At 44.6% G+C, this 23,198-nt stretch overlaps 1 long non-coding RNA gene across 1 annotated transcript in view; it reads left to right on the forward strand.

The window, feature by feature from the left end:
* The window catches only part of LOC148383979 (uncharacterized), a 34,817-nt gene extending 18,343 nt beyond the window's left edge, over positions 1–16,474 (forward strand). Inside the window, exon 4 of the long non-coding RNA XR_015853560.1 lies at positions 15,534–16,474. This is a non-coding gene — a long non-coding RNA (uncharacterized LOC148383979). The remainder of the gene's footprint in view (positions 1–15,533) is intronic.
* The last annotated feature ends 6,724 nt before the right edge of the window (positions 16,475–23,198 follow it).

The raw sequence follows: 23,198 nt of genomic DNA on the forward strand, positions 1-23,198 counted from the left end.
TTTGCGAGGGTATTTAACTGATTGATTAATCGGAAGCCCCGAGGGCCGATACGGCCGATTGATCGAGTGCGGTCACCGTCGGGTCGCAAAAAATTAAGCAAGTCAAATCGAGTTCCCGTTAAAGCAGATGTTCTTTTTAAAGTTACAAAATCAATGTGCCGAAAATGTATGTCAGGCAAGTCAAAGTCATGTGACGAGTCCGAAAATTGATAACGGGTCAAATCATGTTACCCAAATCCTCCACCTACCGCCACTTCCTGTCCTTGATCTGTCTGGAGCCTTTTCCGTGAATTTATTTGTCCTTGCTTGAGATAACCTTCACACTGTTCAATAATGTCAAGATGTTGATATTCAGTAGATCCAACAAAAGATTCCTTGTAAGCCTGCAAGAATTTATATCTCTCGCTGAGCCCATGTGATGGAAACATACCATGTGCCGCCTAAGAACAATGGAAACAAAATAATAATGAATAAAAGACGAAGACAACAGAGTCTTTGCGATCAATAAAGTGCTGTATAAGCATCCAAACATGACAATTCTGGGCAATAAATAAGACATCTGTTTGCCTCCTTCTGTTTCCCCGCCGCTGTGACCAAGTCATTTTTTTACCCTCATTATCTCGCAAATTGCATAAATTAAAGATATCGCTAAGTGGAAATGTAAATTTAGGCTTTCAGACCAGGATTTCAAATGAGCGTTTAAATTCGGCTTCCAAGACATGGTTATGAAATACACTGACTTTCCGAACGTCTTGTCGAATTTATTGCCACCGAATTAGCTTGTATGCCAGCGTGACAGTGTCCCATCGGTTACTCGAGTGACCTTCCAGAGGGGACCGCAATGATTCTTCCGAGACGCAACACCGATATTATGCGTAACACTGAACTTCGCAAGGACCCCAAACTGAGCGAAGAACCGAACAAAACGGCGTCCTTGTGTTGTCTAGTCAACTTGCTTTGCGCCGAGACGCTCCGCAGAGAAATATACGACTGGGCCGCATATCACAGCCATCCATCAGCCCGACTCTCCCAAATGTGGCTGGAGCTGTTATGAAAGCGGCACCGTCGTATATCAAATTATTCTACAGACAAATCAAAACCTCACACAATCGCTCTCACTCGGGAGCACTTGGCTCGACACGTTTGTGGCCCACTTTTGTTTACAGTGTGCAATCCGCTAATGCTAATACCTCACGGCAAAATCCAGACCGGAACACCAAAAGATATTTTACGATACAAATCAATGCGGAAATTTGGATTGTCCAGCCTTGCCTGTTGCCCACATGACCACTCAATTTCATTCCACGGTCCGCCTAAGTGTGTCTCCGATTCATATGCAAACACGCCGCCGCTTAACTCATCCTTCCTAAATACGGGTTCCTGCTGGCAAGACAGATGCACTGCACGATGCGCTCGGAAACAGCGTGGCGGCGAGAAGCTCCGGGACATATGGCTCCCTTTCTGCTCTGACTCGTCCCGAGTTCAAGCAATTGATAGAGCAAAGGAATGAACCTTGACCGCTCCCCTTGTGTGCAGCCCACCATTGTTATGCCGGACGTTTCATAAACTGGAGACTGGGCGGCAAATAAAATGGCAGCCATGTGTTGGATTTGATTTACTTTAGATTGGATTAGCGTCTCGTGTTGATTATTGCCTTTCTCAGCATCTTGGACAGCTGTCTTTCCTTCATACCCATACGACTTGGATTGTCTTTGGTTTTTAATTTGCATACCAACTGGATTGTGTCTTAATCTGGACCAATCCAAATGAGTCCTAACGTGTTGGTTCCTGGGTTTGGCTTTTTTGTTTTGGACTGCCAGCGGCCAAATCCGTCACGGAAGTACCGCCTCTACCCTTCCTGCCTCCATTAGAGTCAGAAAAGTAGGGGATTACCACCCGGAGGCCAAGGCTAATGACCGCCGCGGTCGCAGAAAGCCGATTTAGCGAGACTGCGGCAAGGGAAGCGTGAAGCCGAAATCTCCTACTAAGACCCGTTGTGAGAGGCCTTCATAAAAGCGACACACCGCCTTATCGGCTGCTTCTTCTTGGTAGAAAGTTGTCGAAATCAAAAGGTGTATGTGATGCATGCGTTCTCTCCCTGTATATTTGATCGCCATTTTACACAAAAAGGATTGTGAAGTTCCGATGCATCGGTAGCCCCTTTGACTAGCATGCTTTCATGTAGAAGACGATACATAACGCTGTTTAAAAAGTTAATGCGCTTCACAGATTCAAGCTTGTTTTTATAGAAGAGACTCAAAAATCGAGGATAGAAATTGAGAACGTGAAGACTGGCGGTTAGTCATGTGACACCTGAAACTGGGCGTTACACACCATTGGAAAATGGGAGCTCCACATGCGACAAATGGGAATCCGGGTTTACACATGCAAAGACAAGTGGGAAGTGGGGCTTATACAGTGCCTTTAATGTCATGGTTAAGGAAGAAGCACCCGGGGGTCCGTTGTACTGAATGCGGTGTGATCGGTTCTTTTTAGATTCCACTCAGCGCTATCGACAGACTTCGGCTCGGTGACATTTAAGAATATCTGATCTAAGGGCATTCTTATCATTTACTGCCGCTTCTTTTACTCCTTGTGTTTTCTTCCCTTCCTTCCCTTTCCACGGCGCCCCTTCCTGTCTAAATAACACGGATGCATGCAAGCGCACCGGCTGGGCTGCTTATTGATCAATTCAGAGGCCGTATAGGAGTTTGTACAATTGATCTCCCCCCTTTATGTTTTCTGCCACATTTTCCGGCATACATATTCAAGATGTGGCAACGATTTTCGCTCAATGTTTGTCGTTTTAATTGCCGCTGCTGCACCTGCAAGCGTCTCCCCCCCTCGTGACTTTTGTTTTTAACTACCAGTTTGGAAACTGCATATCACACGCCGGCGTCGCGTCTGCAGCCTTGCGGCGCCTGACTGCATTTTCTCCGAAAATCCGTGTATATTTGTGAAGGAGGCAAGTCTGGTGAAGGATTAGGGGAGGGGGTGGGGGAGAACAGCAAACTGCCAAAATCTGCACAGCCTGTCAAGAGTTTGGAAAAGAAGAGACAGGAGACGCGAGAAAAAATGTCAAGGAGGAGACTGCAAATGAGGCTTGTTTCAATAAGGGGATCGATGGCGATGCAGGAAAAGATGTTGTGCGCGTCAATGATAAGTGTCCATTGGCAAACACCAGACGGGAGGTTATTGAAGGGGATGTGTGTGTGTCTACTGGGGGGGGCGGCGGCTATAGAGATTGTGTCACGGGAAATAGATGAGTTATTTTTTTTCCCCCCACACAAGTTTTCCTCCCCTCTAGTTGTTAGGGCTTCAAAACAACTCTCCCGAGGAGCAACCCATGGCTGCAGAGAAACATGATGTCTATTTCATTCTGAAATCAGCCCACTGGTATATTTATTCCAGTTCCTCCCGACGCCTTGATGATGATCACTCATGGCTACCGTACTGGTCGGGCGGGGGCATCTCTACAGGCTTGGTAATTATTTTTAGGCGCTTGCCCTTTGTGGCTGTTCACTTCCCGGGCCTGGGCCTTCTTTGGGAAGATGTGATTGTTGGGGACAGCCCTTCAGCAGTTGTCCATGTCACAGGGCCTTGTGGAGAGGATGCACTTTTCTCTGGGTGCAGATCAACTCCTACCTGCAGGAGAATACCTCTTCAGGAGGTATCCATTTGATGTGCTATTACAGGAAATGAAGCTAGATTAGCTCAGACGCTAGCTGTTTTATATGATTGTTTTTGTCAAACGTAACTTGTGTCTTGTTCCGTCCAACTTTTGAAAATCTATCATTGATGCGTGCGACTTAAAAATAGTCCTGCGACGAGTGACAATGAGCCGTCGTGACATGTCAATTTTCAGGATCAACTCCGCCTTGAGTAAATGTCAGGAAGCCTCCCGTCCGTCCATCTTGCGGGTGAGAAAAATGCTGTTTGTCAGCCGTTGTCTGCCTCGCTCAATGCTAGCAAATCTGTCAATCCATTTTGTGAAGTGCTTGTCCTCATTAGGGACTTGGGTGAGATGAAGTCTATCTCGGGTGACTTAGCTCAAGAGGCGGTGTATACCTTCAAGTGGTTGCCAGCCAAATGGTGTCACCAAAGTTCAAAGTACAACATCAGAGCCCTTGGCGGAATGCTTTTTGATGATGGAAAAGTCTATAAGCATTTTTTAATCTCAAACTTCCTAATTTCTCCATCTTCAGTTATCTTCAGTATGTTGTTGGCACCGAAGCGCATCCGCCTTCCTTTTGATCCTAAATGATTCGCCGTCTACGAGTGTCAAAAGCAAGTAGCTTCGAGGAGGCGTGCTGGTATTGGAGGTGTTGTATTGATAATCAGTCGCAGACAACAACAAAGGGTGGGGAGAGAGGGAGGAGGAGGGGTGATGCAATGAGGACAATGGCGATGTCTCTATTTGCCATGTCAAAGCGTCCTTGAGAGCACAGAGCCAGGAAAAAAACTCGACGCCAAACAAATAGATATTGTGGAAAGAAGGATATTTGCTTTTATCGCTGCACAAATGCAAATTTAAACTGTTCTTTAGTTGCAAGTGAAAACATAACTGTAAAAAAATTCAAACTCACAATAGAAAAGTAAAAAAAGTTCTCTTGGCTTCTCAGTACGGCAGTAATATTAGTTGATCTTCGCAGAGGACGAAGCAAATTCGTCTCAGTTGTTATAGGTCTACATCTGTTGCTTCGTTGTTTGTGTTTGAATATTCTCTGCTTCCATCGTAACAACACCGCCACACACCGTGGATGCTAATTGTTAGCCTGTCTGCCTATAGCGTTTACCATTGTATGCTAGCTTAAAGTAACAGAGGTAATGCGGTTGTTTTAAATAAAAAATACAGCTGGACCGTGACTTAAGTCACTATTACCACTCCACTTTTTCCCATGGCTGAAAATGCTATTCGGGGTGATGAGGGATCACAGCGTGCCGACATTTGGCGTTGGTAGAGAAAGTATTATACACGCCCTGCTACACCGCGTGCCTGAAGAAAACACACTGAGCCTCTGCGCTGGGCTTTATTAGATCCAAGTGTCGCTTGCAGCTGCTGTGCAGTCTTGATCTAATCATACAGCCTCAGCTGCACACACACACACATTCACACAAGTCACACTTGATGACAATAACCATAACTGTATACAATAGGCATGATATATTTCATAATGATTGAATGACAGGTGATCAAAAAAATGCACAATTAGAAATGATTACGATGGTAGGGAAAATTTGAGCCTAATTTGTCTATATTATTTCTCATCCGTAGAAGAAGGATTTACATTTTATCTTCAAAAATCATTTTTTGGAAGTAGATCATCTAACACTCGTTTTAATTGAGTCATTAGCTTTGGTGACAGTGGTGTCACAGTCAAGAAGGATTTTGCAATCCAGGAGGCGGTTCACACATGTTGATTTGGATCCACAAGTTGGCCATTAGATGAAACTTGTTTGTGTGTGCACCCGTGTTTTTTTTTTTTTTTTGTGAGCTCGAGTGTGACTGTGTACCGAGGAGGAACGTGGCGTCTCCTGAGTCGGCGGCGCGTCTTCGCGACAGCCTCCGCGCTGACACTGGCGCTACGAAACGCTGCTCTGCAAATGTCACTTGCATCCAATTAAAGGGTCGACTGACGCCATCACCCCCCCCCCCCCCCCCAACCCTTTCTCCGCCTGTAAAAGTTTTGCTGTTTTTACTTCAGTTCAGGGGTCACCTGGGGGTCCTCATAAAACCCCCGGGTGGTATCTGAGCGCTACGAGTCAAATGGACGCTTGTTATGTATTTACTTTTGCAACCCACCTACTCACATTTGTTATTTACAGCACCGTCTGTATTTAGTTGGGCCGCGCTCGTCTTAGGTTTATTGCCCCCCTGAGCTAATGCGGCGGTTATCCATCATTTCTCCCACGCCGTTCGATCGCGATGCTAACTGTCACCAACGCGCGCTGAAAGATCAGCCGGGCATTTTTTGAGCACTATTTCTGTCTTCTGCGTTGTCGTCGGCAGCAGACGGTAGAAGCGCCGTTGCCTTGGAGATTGAGTCGAAACATTTGCTTGGCATTTAACACTTAGTCACAATCTCAACACGTATATACAGTATTCTGCAAATGAAATAGGTATCAATTATGTTCGTTACTTCTTGTTTTATATCTTTCCAGAATTTCCCGTAAGGTGAAAACTGGCTCTAAAGTTGATTAAAAATGTGTTCAACATTGGAGGTTCCGTAGTTTTTAGAGCTGAAAATCGGAGGTCAGGCACGCCTGTGTGCAGTGTCTCGCGTTGGCTTCCAGTCAGAGTAAAACGAGGTTATTGGCTGGCGGGGAACGTGCGCTCTCGCAAATCCCTCCTTTGCCTCCACTTCCAACTTGCTGCCGGTTGTAATGGTGGCAGTCTGCCACTCTTAAAGGCAAGAGGTTGAGGTAGCGTGCGGGCTGGCGGTCTGTTAGCTGACGAGTTCCTAATTGGCGGGCTAATGACATGAGACGCAGCTCGCATCCGCAGGCACGTTCAACAGACGCCAGGTCCTGCTCCCGTCGTCTTCTACGTGACGGAAAAGCATGCACGCTTTCACACCCGCGTTAAACTCATTAGCACGAAAGCAGTCCAACGAATTTCAGATTCACAGTATTTCTGCTTGACTCTCCCTTCACGTCCCCTCCCCCCCTCTCCTTAGATATATACGAGGCAAGACCTTTTATCTGACCATGGGAGGCTCTTTAACTCCCTAAAAGCAATGTGATGTTCACTCCAGCGTGGTCCTTATCCCACCCCGGTGAAAGGAGACGAACGCTACATTATGGGCTAATGTCTGGGGGGGCGGGGGAGTTATGCACGGGTCAGCAGATAATGCCAAGGAAATGTTCTGGCTGACGTTTATTAGGAGCTTTTCATTTCAACGATTTCCATCTATCCATTTCCTAAAGCTCTTATCCTCATTGGTGAGATGGAACATATCGCAGTCGATAATAAATAATAGGATATTTTGTATGCTTTACCGAGATAGACCATAATTCTGACACTTGCTTGGTGACCTCATTGGATTATTTGTCAATATGTCACAAGGAGGTTGCGCTGAGGCTCTACAGTACACGCTTGTCGATGTCTTGTTACTTTGACTTTGTAGGAACAAACAACAAGTGTAAAACTAAAGGAAGTCTCCGAGAGGTCAACAACTGTCGGTCAACTGTCCGGCCGGTCCTCGGTCTCCGTCAGCCTCATCCATCAGCCTCACTCTGTTCAAGGTCCTCAAGTCAGGTTGTTTCAAACCCTTGACATGATGAGCGGGGTGGGTGGATTTATCGAGCTGTTTTTGAAAATATATAGAACCGTGGATTTGTTTATTCACGGGGGCGGGACTGAATGTGTGTGATGAAAGTATGTTCAGCTATTTCATTCAATAGGTTAGATATGAAACAAATGAGCTTGGACAATAAGCTCAAGGTCTTCCCATTCAGTGTCTTTTATTTGAAACCTCTATAGATGTCTTCATGTTGCTCTGTAGATCTGTTATTATTCCCACGTGTTTATAGCTCCCGCATGTCCTCGGCCCTCCTGTGTTATAGTCGCAGTTACTTCACAGACCTTTAAACGAGACAACTCACACCGTGTGTTGTGCTTGCATCAAATTACTTTGGAATGGACCGATAAACCTTGTTGTACCTTGTAAAAGTCAGCAACTTTTCCGGCCAATTGAGCATGACCGTTGATGAAGAAATTGCTCTTGATGGTTGGTTAGCCTCGGGCCAACCGCGACAACTACTACGAGAGTCTCACATCACTGCAGAGCAGCAAACTGAGGAGGTTAGTTTGAAGAGAAACCTAGCAAGGCTAAAAATGAGTTAGAAGTTGACTTGATGAGGATTCAGGATAGTGTTGGGGTGTATCTGAAGAACTGAAGTGAAGGTCTAGAACTCTTTGAGGAAACAAACGTTGAGGATGGTTGCACAAAGGATGTGCTTGACAAACTGAACCAAGGCACAGGATAGTTTAGAAGACATTAACTGTAGTTAGATACAAACACTACGGGCGTTTTTGTGTAATCTAACATTCATTGTTTCAAATTTCTTTTTGAGTTCCCAGCGCAGTTTACTGGTAAAAGGGCATTCCTGACATGCAGAGGCATCGCTAAGTGACAGAGAGAATTTGAAGCGATGGAGAGACATGCTTTAGCTAATGGGAAAGCCTTCAAGTGAGACAGTAATCTGGACCAAATGTCAGAGCGCTTTCACGTGAGAGGACTTGATGTTTCCCCAATTAAAAGCGAGGTGTGAAGCTGCCGTGCTTTTAAAATGTTGTTGCGAGGTTTGCATGTTGACACCGGGTGTTCTGAACCGAGCCACTCTCGGGGGAGCTATGATGAAACTTTTATCAGTTCTAGACATTGTCAGACGGCATTGATTTTTTTCAGAGTCAGTTTGTCTTCGTTGTGACTCGAAACGCGTCATTCGCGGATCCGTTGCGGCTCCGTTATCGACCGAGGTGACTAATTGAAATAGACGTGGGGAAAATAGTCAGAGGTGAGATCTTCTTCCTGTTCCTGTTGTGTCTGTCGCACAAGTTACGAGCTCGTTTTAAAGACCGTCCCTCTCCGACAGCTTTTCATTTCATCACTTTTATTATTTACTCAGCTTATTGAAACGGTGATTTCCCAAACTGCTTCTCTATATGTTCCTTGTCTCATTTCTACCTCCAGCCGCCACATGAAAGCGCCATTTGGTTTTGTTTGTGGAGCGCGCCGAGCCAACTGAACCAACAAGCCGACTGATTAAAACGAAAATGGACCCCCTCACTCTCGGTCCGCCGCCGGGAGTCGTGCCACATAAATCCTCCTCTCGTGAATAACGAGCATGAACCTCCAGAACTACAGTTATGCCACTTGACATAAAATCACCACAAAACACATCAACAATTGTTTTGATGTCTTTGTGTGGAGGAGTTTTTTGGTTTCTCCTTCTAACTCATCTCCACCCTCAACTCGTATCCTCTCAGTCCATGGAGACCTGAGACTCTTCAAAGCTACAGGTGCTGCCCTCCCAAGGGACAATGGCTGCCCACCTACCTGTGTTCTTCCTTAGTGACAGAAAGGCTTACCATGGATAGCTTCATCTGGACTCTCTGCAGAGTGAGACTCCCTCGGTCACGGCCGACTACGCTGCAACAATAACCCTTGGTACCGGCTGCTGAATGTGCAGTGGAGCCGAGCAAAAGCCCAACTGGGGCCACTTGCAACAAGCTGCCTGTACCTTGCCCCCCCCCCAAAAAGGCGCTTTGGTACTTCAGCATTAAATCAGTACTGCGGCCGACCCAGTCTACACTTGAGTTATGATTGCCGTCCAATGCTAAACAAAGTTCCCGTAAGCTACGTTAGCAATTAGCCACCTTCCTCCGTCACCACATTTGGAGTGAGGTGCCCGCTGTGACATCATGATCATCCCACACCTGAGTGTGGCACGGCGGGGCGCACTGGGCGAGCATCCTTAGTAATCAGCACCTGCTTCCCGCGACAAACGGAGGCGCACGGCCACATGACATGTTACCCGGCCGCACGCTGTGTCACCATGCGCCGGGATGGCGGCGGTGGCGGCAGAGAGGCGGCTCGCACGCTGAGAGGCTGCTCTGTGCGAATGGCTAATGATGAACCCAGCCATCCAGCGTCCTCGAACGGGATAAGGTGCGAGATAACACCTTTCCAGATGCACCCGGGTGTGAACATCCCCTGTTGGCTAACTGTTACAGCACCTCCCGTTGCCTGTGCACATTTACTTTGTGCCCACACGAAAGCACTTGTCTTGCCGCTTTGACAGCAAGACTGCAGGGTATGTGTATTAATTATAAAGAAAATTACCATCTGGGCTTCATTTTTTTTCGCACTCTGAAACAATGCCGCCCGTCCCTCCTTTCACTTTGATAACGATTTGCGCTTATACATGCATTGTGTGTGCGTGTGTGTTTTTGTGTGTGAACGCAACATAAAGCTTTCATTGCAGGCTTGTGTTTACGTGTGTGTTACGTGTAAATTGAGCCTCAAGTTTGTGTGTGTGTGTTTTCTCCACGTTGGCCTCCCACTGCTTTGAATGTCTCTGCACTGCGTAACTGCGGCTGTGGAATCTGAGCTTCAGAGAGGCTTTGACCCTTTGTTGCTGGATGTGTCTGAGTAGGAATTAAGTGGTTGGCTCAGTTTGAGCTTTTCAGGAACTCAAACACACACACGCACACATTCATGGTGAGCTGTGTGTAAAGGCAATAACTGTATCTAAAAGATTGTATCTTGCAGCAGATGCGATGAGGTCACGAGGTAAAAGATCCAAATGGTGTTTAGCCGTCCATTAGCTCCGCCACCTGTCTTGTGTGTTGCGCAAGCCATAGAATCTCTCCCGTTACAAGCACACACACAGATTGTCGGGTGAACTGTGGAGCTGACATTTCGAGGCAGGCGACCACTTACATGGTATTTAGCCTATTAAATACCACAGTTAGACATGTCCTCCTCCACATAGAGATTTCATTGCATAACTTCATCGCTTATTTGAATAAATTGAGCCGAGGCAAGAGACTTTTCTCTATATTAGCCAGTATTTCCGACACTTTTTTTTCCTGAAGCCTTTAAAAAATGTACAGGCTTTGTTTTGAGTCACAGTAGTGCGTCATTACTAATACAGTGCTACCTTGATATGAGCCAGTCTTGAGCATAAAAATACTCACAGGCATATATTCTTTATCCTCCTTGAATAATCAGAACCGTTTGTGAAGCTTATCAGGCTTCTGTTTACCCACATGAGGATAGACTTGGAACCATTGGACTGACATATTTTGAGGGTATTATTTTCTGTATGAACATTATGTATGAGTATGCTTTCATCCTCACCTCTTGGAAAACTTTATTTGCAGTGAGTGTTTACTGATTGCGATGAATCGTGTTGCCGATTTGCAACTCAGGATGATCAGGATGAAATGAAGTCACCACTCTCGCAGTATGGCGCTCCTATTTCTGTACATTAAGGCTTGTAGGCATTTGTGTATATCTTTGTCGAGTGTAAATCACATACGCAGGCAGCAATTCATTTTCTTCTAATGTCATTTGACGCGTATCCTCATTGATGCTGAAATATGTATATGTTCCGACGTAAGCGAGGCGCCACTATGTCATATGAATGATCGTCTCGCGGTGACATGATCGGATCGTTCTTCATTCGCGACATGAATTCGCAGTGGCTGTCGAAAGGCAAATTGAAGTTCAGTGAGAGGTCAAGCTCGAAACAATTCATGGCCGCCGTGACACTTGTGTGGCTACGTTAGTGTGAGTCATTAGGTGGACGGCAATACAGTGGAGCCCCAAAAATTGCTACCCCCTGCCCAAGATTTTAAAAAAATTACAAAAATATATATTTTTAAAAACCCATTAAGAGGTGAATTGATAACTTAATGACATGTTATAAAGTAAATACAAATTCTCTCAGCTCGTCGATCGGCTTCTCAGTACGGCAGTAGTATTAGTCGTTCTTCGCAGTTGATAAAGAATACATGCCTGTGTTTGTACGGTGAATATCAAGCTAACCCGAAGACGTATCAAAAATTCTGCAGCGCCATATATAATAAGAGCCTGAGACCATTTATCTCATGTTTTACATAATAACAGCATTGTGGCACGCTTGACAAGATTGATACACGCACGACACATTGCTGGCTAAAATCGTCTCAGAAAACATTGTTTCACGGCTGCATTTATACGTACCCATAAGTCTCCATACGCTTCGACGCCACTCATTGTTTATAGCGCCGACACGGACAATGAAACGAGGTGTTTGAGGATAAGCGGAAAGCAATCAACATTTGTCAGCGCTTGTCAACAAGCGAATGATTTATGTCCGACGTTGGCGCTTGTTTGGCCCATCCTCCTACCGGTTGGCGGCTCAGAGAAAACTCAGCGTTTGATTGCAGCACATGGAGAGAGAAGAAAAAGAGCCGGTGTCACCTTGTCACTCTCGGGCCAGTTGCCAAACTACCGGCGGGAGTCTGTGGGGGGGGGCGGAGTGAGCATGTTGCCTCGTGTGTGTGTGTGTGTGTGTGTTGATGAATCATAGTGATACTCAACGCCCTCTAACCCCCACTTCCCTCGATCTGTCCAACTCCCCACCCTCATCTTCACCCCATCACTAACACTGTAATTATCTGCCTGTGGAGGATGGGAGCTCTGCAATAACGCTCAAGTTTCCTCGTGTGTGTGTGTGTGTGTGTGTGTGTGTGTGTGTTTGCGTTATATCTTGGCACAGGACTCATAAAATAAGAGAACAGTATTGTTGACGCTTGGGCTGGGTGATAAGGCCTTCAAATAAAATCTTCAGTTTTTCACACCAAAATTCCATTTCAAATTTTCACCTTTTGCAGTGACTCACTGGTGCCCCCAGTGGTGTGAAACTATATCACATCAGAGAGCATTGATAAAGTTGTTATTAAATATTAGACAGGTCAAGTGTAATCACAAAAAGTTTTAATCAAGAAGGAAAGTGTTGTATTAATATCTCCAGCACAAGATAAATATCTGTTTTTATGAGGATATCTTAATTTCCTTTTGGAGTGGAGTGGAAGAAGCTTGAATGCAAAGCTATCAATTTGGTTGCTTTATGGTCTAAACATCACAAGTGGGTTGTAAACAAGCAACAGTGAAGGCCTGTATTTATTTTTCTTTTGACAAGTAACTTTTTGGAGATTTGAGATCTCACAAATCATCAGGACCCAAAATAGTTTCGAGTTCGGAATGTCTTTTGATTCATTCTTGGCTCTTTATCATTCGTATATCGTCACTCTCTTCATCAACGACAACAGCTCTGACCCCTCGACGCTAACACTCGGGGTCGAGATGTCCACACGGGGCCACATCTGATCACCGAGCTGGGGCCAAAAAGTGAAGTCGCGGAAGATCAAGGTCCGCTTCCGAAATAGATGCTCCGGCAGTGGCGGTGCTTTCACAACAGCTGCCCGCGGAGAGGCGAGGTAGGTCGAGGTTACCCAGACGGCCTTTGGGTGAGGGGGCGGGTCATGCACAAGCTCGGTCGCAGCGGTGACGAATAATCGTCACGCTCCATCATCCAGCTGCTCTTTAGATGTATGTAGTGAAACCAACGCTGCTTTCTGTGATTAATGGTTGTCTTGATGCGATACAGTAAATAGAGCTATAAATTGAATATCTATGCTGTTTTTTAAAATATGTTAAGCGCTTCCAGTCCGTTGACACACCAACCCGATTTTTACACCAAAATGGACGATTTTCCGCCGTCTCATTTAAAGACTAATTGGCTTATTCATCGGGCGCGAGAGGTCGCGTGGCTTGTTAAAGGTTTAATACGTGCTCTTTGAGATGATGAATAGCAAGTCCCATTTATACGTCACGCACGAGTGACTGTACGTCGGCAGTGTGTGTGTGTGTCTGTGTGTGTGTGGTGAGATCCTGCTGGAGACAATTTGCATAACCCGGCTAAGAAAATTTCACCATGTAATTGGAGAGAGAAGATGAGTGCACGTTAGTTTTGCCTAGCCGCATTTATTTCCCAGTGATTGAAAAAATAGGAAATGCTTTTTGACTGCGAGGAAAAATGTCATTCATGTTTCTCAGAGAAAAGGTTATGTTGTGTTCATACTGGCATCTGATCTCTTGTAGGTTTCCCAATTTAGTGCAGTTGTTTTGGACAGAGCAATTCAACTCTGGTAAATCTTTTCTGGTTTGTTGTAGCCTGTTAGCTTGTCCAGATAAATTATTCAAGATCCTGTAAAGTGAATTCAGAAATTTGTTTCTAAATTCATTATATGTGTTGGAAAATAAATGCTGAAGACATTTGCAGAGAACTGGGATAGGCTTAATTACGCCCGTCGTTAGCTAGCAAGCTAGTGAGCTAGCTATGTTTCTATGTTGTTGGCCGCTTTGGTGTTTTTCAATATCGTCAGAAAGTATCGCAATACTGAATGCGATCCGAGTTTAGTTTTTGAGGATCCTCTCAGGCTGTCATTAACATCTTGTTGCATCTTGACTTTAGCCGCTAGTTGAGCTCACAAGTTAGCAAAATGTGCTTTCGCTTCCCGCTTTGTGAACACGTTCAGAACTCTGCGTCGTTTCCCTTTGAGAAGTATGACATCCCACGGAGAAAGTCCTTCTGGGTCGATGTCAGAATCAATGTGTGAGGCTTTAATTGAGCGGCCTCATGACGGGGAGGGGGATAACACTTGGGGGCCCTCGCTCGCCTCCTTACCGAGCTGGGAAGGAGCAGCGCAAGGATCGTACTCTCATGAGTCAACATATATAGTGAGAGGTCACCCTTCACCTGACCTCTGTGTACCCTAGAAATCCTGCCCGTGTCAGCGGTTATCCCTCTGGCAGCTCACTGATTTGATTTTCCTCGTCAGCCGAGACGCATTCCATAGGGGAATTTTCACCGGGGTTGTAAGACGTCTTCGGACAGTCCTAACCTCAACTTGTGACCTCCCCTGTTAAGCCATCAGTCTTTGTGACCCTTGTAATTAGCACACAAAGCCCTGGGATGGAAGACGCTTTCTCAATTGGTCCCTGGGAGACTTTGGTCTCTGCCTACAAAAGATAATGCCGCATAGACACTATTTTCCTGAAAGCCGAGCATAGATTTGTCTCCCGCCGGCCACAGCAAATATTTCATCCAGGCTACTTCTGCAGCTTAGAGTCTTGTTGGTATTAGTGCGCCAAAAAGTTGCTTACAATCCCGATGGGAATACTTCAAATGGTAAATTTGTGACTCCTGGACCATACTTCCTGAGAACCAGCCGTTTATAAATTAAAAACAAATCTGCCTCCATTATCCTTCGCGGGAATCCATTTTGAATGAGAATTATAAACGGTAACAAAAAGTGATAACCTCGTCCTGCCTGTGGAAATTACGACTGCATTATTAGTTTTCATCTAAAGTTCTACTTAATTGGCTTTTTATTCGGAGAAGCAGAGAGACAAGGACATAGGTGAGCGTCCGTTCAGGAGGTCAAACGGCATCTGCCGCCTGTGTGTTTAATTAGTTTGCTCTCTTTTAAGGAACAACCGGCGCACCACCAAGAAAAAAAAAATGTCAGAAAATGAATTAACAATTCAAATATGTACAGTACCATTAAATGGAAGCGCTTGTCTGTCCCTAAAAAGAGAAATGAACATATGTGAACCAATTAGGTGAAACTGGTAAATTTGTCCAGTACACAGATTGGGAAACATTAACTGAATAAGGATGAGGAGATCCCTATTTGTCTAACCTGAGCTCAATGGCTTTATTATTGATGATGGAGACTTTTGTGAATGTGTGAATAAAAAAAAAAAAAGCATCGTAATCTCTCATGGGGCACATTTCATTTCTCAGCTCTTCTTATCGCATCTTTAACGACTTGCACCGCACTTTGCGGGTTCCGGCGGCAACTAAAGGACGATGTTTTTTTTCTTTTTAAGTGAGTGGGGGGGGCTTCTTCTGATTTATGTGCAGTCGGCACGGCGATCGCATCTCTCCGCTGCTCTTTGTCTCCCTGGCAGTGAAAAGGACAGGAAGTGTGTGGCAGCAGTGCAGGAACCGGCTTACTTATTCATCAGATTTGGCGGGGATTTCTCCCGGATGATGAATGGCAAGCGGACACCCAAACCGGGTTCTGTGGGTAAATAATGTAACAGGCCTCTGTGATGCATTGTGCCAGTCTGAAGTGGAGCCACAGGTGTTTACTCAAACTTGTTCCTATCCCGCCTGTGCACGTCGACATGCAATGCAAACCTGCAGGACTTCCTGTCACATCACTTCCTGCTCACAGTTGATGAGAAGAAGAAATAGATCCGAAAGAAAGCTGAACGTTTCCATCATCAGCATCTACGAGAGTGAAAATGCAGAAGGAGGTGGACAGCCAGCTATTAAGGCTAAGCGAGGGCCTGGGGTCTACTCAAGTTTTACACTCCCACTCAGAGTATTCCTCACACACACACACACAGCCTCTTAACCTCCTGTTCCAGCTCCGTTCCGTCTGAACTCTTTTCTCAGCGCTGAGCCGAGCAGACTCAAGGAAACGCTTCATTTAAATGTACATAATTTGCTGTGGAAGGCTCACTCTTGGTCTCGCTGTTCCCCCGTGGCGCCGCAACATCTACAGCTCGAGGGAGACAGACGGAGAGAAGAGATCTTTTTTTTTTCTTTTTCGTCCCGTGAGGAATCCAGTGGCCCGAACACAAGTACTGGCTGGTAAAAGGCTGAGGGGAGGGGGGGTGGTAGTGGAGAAGCTGCAGGTACACTGGACGTTCATCCCCCCCGGAGACTTTTCATGCCAACACCTGTTTCCGTCTCTTTCGGCCAAGGCGGTTTATAGACTGGAAATAATGCAGCGCCGTGCAGCTGTGCGGAGTCAATGTTTTGTTAGCAGTACCCTTGTGACATCAATGCTGCCGGACAAATTATTGAACAGTTGATTGATATTACAGATCAATTCAATATAGATACAACCAATAAATAAAGAAAAAAATTCCTCGCTGTTAGAGATTTTTTTTTCTAAAAAGACGGATCTCGGTGCCCTATAGTGAGACTTGAAGTAATACTTGTCGAGGCGATGCAACTGATTGCTCAGAGTGGAAAGAGGAAGACAGCATCGGAAATTGGAGGAGAGTGAAAAGTGACTTTGGCCTTTGTCAAAGTCGAGACTCGACCTTTTCGCATTCAAGCAGGTGATTGCGTTGCGCTCGTCGCCTAGGAGGTGTGTGCGAGACGTGCGGCCCAATGCTTTGGGGGATTTAGCGCCGATACCCTGACCCATATTAGGCAGAGCTTTGAGTGTTTGTTCTGCCGCCGAACGTTCTGGGCCAGAACAAAGACAACAAATCCTTTCCACTGCATTGGAGTCCCCATCATTTTCCCATAATGAGTCAACAAGGAGACACGCTAGCGACCAGAGATTTTCTTTTTGTAGAGGACGAAACAAACTCCCTTAACATCATTCAAGACAGTCTGCATTTTTTCCCCAATTTAATATATTTAATTTATTATTTAATTTGTGTCGATGGATATAAAGTAGAATGCGGTGAGAGACTGATATTAGTGCCGTACTGATGAGCTGAGGAGAGTAATCATGCTGGTTATCTGATGCTAATTTTGTTAGCTTGTTCTGATCTGCGCATTCAACACTGTGCAGCTCTGCTTACCTATTGGCTTGGAAGTGGCTCTGGGTCTCTGTCCAGTCTTGATGAAAAAAGTGTAGATTATAAATTAAAAAAAAAAAATTGGTGTGCCTGGAGCTGCTGAAAAGTTTTTGTTTTTTTAAAGGATGTTCCCAAAAGGTTCCCAAATATTTAGTGACATTTAAGTGCCTGCATGTTGGCATAAATGTCAATGGCTTTGTTTTGTTTATCTGAGTTTTGGCTCGTCAAACTGTTTTCTCCTTTGCGTCAGCTGATTTTATTTTTTCTATCTGTTGTTGTGCGATATTTTTTTGGGGCAAGACCTGACTTCGAACCCCACCCCCCTCCTTTGCACATTCAAGCAACAATTCATTCCACGCTCATGTCCACCTAACCTTCCATACTTGTCTTTTTATTGAATTCCTTCTTTTGCATCTTTCTGGACCATTTATTCACACTGTGTGATTGAGCAAAAAAATAATCAAAAGCTTTTATGGCTGTTTTGCCTTAGGCCTGGTTTACATGTTGCTTTATGGCGTCCACCTTATTTCACCTTCCTTCCAACACAACTTTCAGACTCAATTAGCTTCAGCAAATCGTTTGGCCTTTCGGCTACGGCGGCGGCGCTCACCCCTTTGCCAAACTTTACCGGGCGCCATGGCAACCACGTGACACGGTGACATTTTTAGCCGCTGGCGTTTATCACCTCGCGCACTCCCTGCTGCGTTTGCTTCTGACATTTTGGAAATGGGCAGAGTGGGCGCCCGGTGCCACTTTGGCTCAGGCGCCTCTCCTGGCGCCACCTTGTTTATTATTTTTAGAGTTTATTCACAATGGCAAACAAGCATAAGGAAGCGGGTGTATGTTGTTATGCACACGTATGTAGATCAGTCATGCGTTCCCTGGCGGCATCAACTTGGCAGCTACATGCATAGAGTAGTGTGTGCTGGTGAGTTATCCATTATGGAAGCATTAAGAGTGTAACTATGAAAATGAATAAATCATCACAATATTTATGCCACATTGAGCGCACGCCTCAAAATTTATGTGTGTGTCGCGGCGGTGTGTAGACGCACGTTTAGGCCCGCAGCCGAGTAATTGAAAATTGAATAGAAGAATGAAGTTGTGGGCTCATGGCCTAATTTGGCAGATGGCTCACTGAACATCTCCATGGAATCGCTTTCTCCGATGTGTGTGTGAGAGTGTTTGTGCGTGCGCATGTTTAAATCAAGACAAAGCCTCCTCCAAGTGTCCTCTTAACGATATGCAGTTAGATGAGGATCACCACAGGAAGTTCACGTCGGGTCATTTTATTGATATTTGGGGTTTTTGTTCTCTCTCAGGCCTTCTTTTACCTCGTCGCTTGGTTTCACCTTCGCAAACTCAGCACTTCCTCTTCTCAACTTGTCAGCAGGTTAATGATTTCACTTTGTACACTTCACCCTGTCTAATTGTTTTTTTTTTCTTTGTCTTGTCTACTTGACTGGTTGAGACCATGTCCAGGTTAAGACTCAAGTTCTGCTCAAAAGTTTGGACAATCAAAGTACCGTATTTTCCGCACTATAAGGTGCACCGGATTATAAGGCACACTTTCAATGAATGGCCCATTTTAAAACTTTGTCCATATATAAGGCGCACCGGATTATAAGGCGCATGGAATAAATAACTCAACGTTGCTCAAACGTTAATGCAATCACAATATAGTAACACTCGAAATAGTAAAAACAATAATATATCAATAACTCAACGTTGCTCAAAAGTTAATATCACACAACACACAAAATAAACACGTAAAGCTTACTTTAATAAATTAGTCCTCATCCACGAATCCATATTGGTCCATATATAAAGCGCACCGGATTATAAGGCTTCTGAGAAAATTGGAGGTTTTTAGGTGCGCCTTATAGTGCGGAAAATTAGGTATGCCAACTTAGTCGTCAACATCACGCTCTAACGTAAATCCAGAAGCGGTACGTTACGGCCCCTTTAAGCTGCCATCATGCTGTTATTTGTGAACAAGCCATGCGATACAATAACAGACTAGCTTTAATGATGATGGTAGTCAATCTCTATGTAAAAGAGCCTAATGGGAGTTATCTCAAGTATGTATTCCGGCGTGTGTTTGTGTGCTCGCAAGTGTGTGACAGGCCACGGGAGCATATGGCGCGACAAGAAAATAATGAAGTTGTCTTCTTGCACTGGCACGTCTCCAGAGGTGGCGTGAATGTTCCCATGGGACACAACAGCATACAGACCACATGTGTGTGTTTTCACGTGAATGTGCACAGCTGTGTGCAGTTACACGCATTAATTATTATTTTTTTTATATATATCTGCAGCGCTGGAAAACAAATAGGTGACCCCGCCAAATAAATAAACAAGGATGCCAGGGTTCCGTACCACAAACCTTAAAAATGACACGTTGAAGGGACTGTTTTATCGATTCTACATGGCGACACGCGTTCGTCATACATTCCTGTTGCGCCTCCTCCACACCTCCCATGGTGGCGCTCTCCTGCCCTGAGCAGGTGACGAGCGCGCCGCATGACCGTCGAGAAGCAGCGGGAGTGAGCTAGTTAAATTTGGCGCATTCCTACGTGCTCATAAACGTGCGAAACTTGTATTTAGATTATTTCGTAACACGCAGTAGAGGATTAAACGTTCACTCAAAGCATGTAAGATGGTAGCTTAATGCTAACATACTGTACACCGTGAACACGCTAGCCACAATTAGCATAGATGTTAATTATAAACATTAAAATAAATTCTAAACATCCAATACTACTGGCTATTACTTATATTCTCATTGCAGGAACTATTATTAGAGTTTAGTTGGGGACCTTCTCTGCCTCTCTTTTGATTTAAAAAGGACAAAAAATGATGATCTCCTATTCGAAGTCTTTCGGTTTCTGATTTTCTCCTTCCGGACCTGAACACTCCGCTATCGATTGTCTTCTCTCACGGACAGCAGTACAGGCCACATGCGTATCCTCGCATACGCTTGGCTTGCTTTCAGAGTTCGGCAGCACGAGCTCAATACCTCCCACGGTTCTAACCGGGTAGGTCAATTTAGAGACCTTCATTGCTTGCAAGTTGGAGATGTACTCAGCAACCCGTAAGACAAGCGGAAAAACAACAACAACAAAAATCATATGTGGGATTATGATCTGATAAATCATCTCATTGGTACAAACATGTTAATTCTTACAGTGTTTGATCTCATATTAGTTTGCAGTCGTCGGCTCAGACTCAAGCAAAAGGTTTGATAGTTGTTAAATGCGGAAACCTTTTAGCCCAGTTAGGAGATTCTTTCCGTGGGGACACTCCAAAAAAAAAGGGTCACTAATGCACTCAGCTTGCTGAAGGAGAAGAGGCGCAGTGGATGTTTGTTTGGAGTGTTTTTATCTCGTCTTACAGTTTTTTTTCTCCGGAGATGCTGCGCCGCAACATGTGAGAATGGCGTGGTGGTGTGTTTGTGTGCGAGGGCGGACGATGGGAAGTGGGAGGTGAGAAACACTCAGTGCATTTCATGCTGTTTGCATCCACAGCTTGTAAACTAGATTTGGGGACACACATGTCGAGTTGAAAGGTTGCCCGGGCACGTCGCTTGTTCTGCGTCCACCCCAATTTTTTTTTTTTTTGGGCCAGATGTTCCATTACTACTTACAAAACATTGAATTTTTTGAAGCTTTCTTGATGACACCAAATTTCCCTAAAGGAACAGAACGGAGACTCCAAAATAATTACGCACTGGGAAGAGGATACAACAAAAGTGCCAATTTAAAACTCTTTAAATGTGTGTATTTAAATACAACGCAATATCCATCCTCTGGGATTGATTATCTATTTTATTTCCCCGCAGAGCAGCTGCACTAAGTTAATTTTGTCACACAGCGATCACAGGAGGTGTTTTACTTGTTTTAAAAAAAAAAAAAAAAAAAAAAGTGTTAGAGTCTTAATTGCATTTACTTCATCTGTCCACCAACTCCAGACTTTATTATTGGCACATTCTGACTCATCCGTTACCTTCTGCTTGGCTGCTATTGTGTGGATCATTAACTCATTGGCTTTCTTAGCTTTTTCCGTTAAAGCCCAGTGGGGGCACTATTGTGTAATTTTTGCGTAACTACGAAACACGGCATTGGTATAATCTTGGTATTTGAACACTAATGGTGCAGCAACACATGTAGACGGACGATACAGCATTTTTTTTTTTTATCCTCTGCAAAAAATACCAGCCAACTATTGAGCCACGTACATCAGTTGAGTGAAACTCTTCTTCATTTGTCTGCATGACTGTATTATATTGCCACCTAGTGGCCAAGTCGCACACACCAAATGGCAGCGTTTACAATTCAACACTATGTGCAAACTTTTTAATCATTTCTCTGTGATTTGATTCAGGTTTTTAAAAGTACCGTGCGGTGCTAATCCCCTTATAAAAACATAATACGTTTTGTTGTATTTTGCTAGCTAGAACGGATTAACGTCATCTTTGCATTTCCAAGGCAATGCTGTTTTAAAAAAGTAGCCATTTTGCCTTTGCATGCAGCGGCTGCCTCTCCTCGACTGACTTCAGAGGGTATTTTTGGTGCACCCTGTGGGCAGGTGATGTTTTTGGGTGCCACCGTCTACACAATTAGTGCACCAAGGATAGAGAAGTGGATGAAATGATACAGCCGGCGAGCCACTCACTTCCCTTAAGAGCAGAATATTGCCGAGCCGTGTCACTTCCCATCCCTGGCAGTCTTGAAGAATGTCCAGTCCTTGACGCTTGTCCAATCCAAGCTGCTCCAGCTTCACGCCAGCTAATCTCTCTTGACGCCTCACTCCGCCTCCCCCCACGGGGGAATGGAAACAATCCGCCTCCACCTCCCTCTCCCAATTCAGCCCAAATGGGCACCAGTCCGTCTTCCTTATATCCTTATATGCCATCTAGCCCGTCTCCATTACTCCCCTTTGTGGCTTTGTCTTCTCTCTCCATCTGTCTTTGTCAGGCCGGATTGCAGTCGTCTTCTATCTGGCTCAATCTCACCTCTCTCCCCTGCGTCGCGCCTTTCGATGAGAACCTGCGATTGTCAAGTGAGCAATAGCCTTGGGGGCCCGCCAGCGAGAGTTGCTAAACTCGGAGGGCGTCTATCTGCGAGCACACCTTTTTGCAGATCAAGAGCGGCTCACTTAGGCGGGAAAATAAACAGCGGTGTCTTTCCCTCGATACCTGTCGCCGCGTGTCTGCGTTAAGAGGCTGACATTTTGGGAAGCGCTAGTTGATAGGAGCCTGAGCACAAACAAGACCATTGTTATTTTAAACACAACTTTTTTTCAAGAGGCATTGTTAAGGCTCCAAACGAGATCCCCGGGGGGCCCGGGAGCCTGAGCTTGGGAGACCGTAAAAAAATGTGACATCATTTTAAAAAATATGTATATTTTAGTTCCCAGTTGGTTTTTATTTTTTTTGACTGTTTTAAAAATCAGTTTTAAATAGATTTTAGAGTGGGTTTGTCATTTTTTTTTTTTATCCTTTTTTTGTTTTCTAAAAAATGTTTTAGTTTAGGACCTATTAATCGCAGCATTAGTTTGAGTTTTTATGGAGTATTTATTGACTGGAAGATGGAAAAAAAAAGTCTAATTAAAACAATTCCAAATACCGGTAATCCCAAATTAAATACATTTAAAATTTACCTTTGAAAGACTAAAACCAAGTACATTTTTAATATAATTTTACAATAATTCATTTTAGTAAATTCAGTTTTTCCCTATTTATTTATTTATTTATTTATTTATTTATTTATTTATTTATTTATTTATTTATTTGGGGTCAATTGTCCTTTATTTCATTAGTTTTCCGTATTGTGGCACCACAATTTAATTCCTTCACTAGTAATATATTTTTTATTCAGACCAAAATGCAAAGGTACACATCATTATGTTTAATTGATGTTAAGTTTATGAGAAAACTTTCTCCCCTGTAGGAGTCCCTGCACCCAAAAATCTGTGACCTCCTGCTCCACCTATCTGGGCGCCAAGCATTCCCAAGAAACCATCCAC

The sequence above is a fragment of the Syngnathus floridae genome, chromosome 17 (assembly GCF_059516105.1).
Source record: "Syngnathus floridae isolate MCC-2025c chromosome 17, RoL_Sflo_1.0, whole genome shotgun sequence".
Taxonomy (NCBI): domain Eukaryota; kingdom Metazoa; phylum Chordata; class Actinopteri; order Syngnathiformes; family Syngnathidae; genus Syngnathus; species Syngnathus floridae.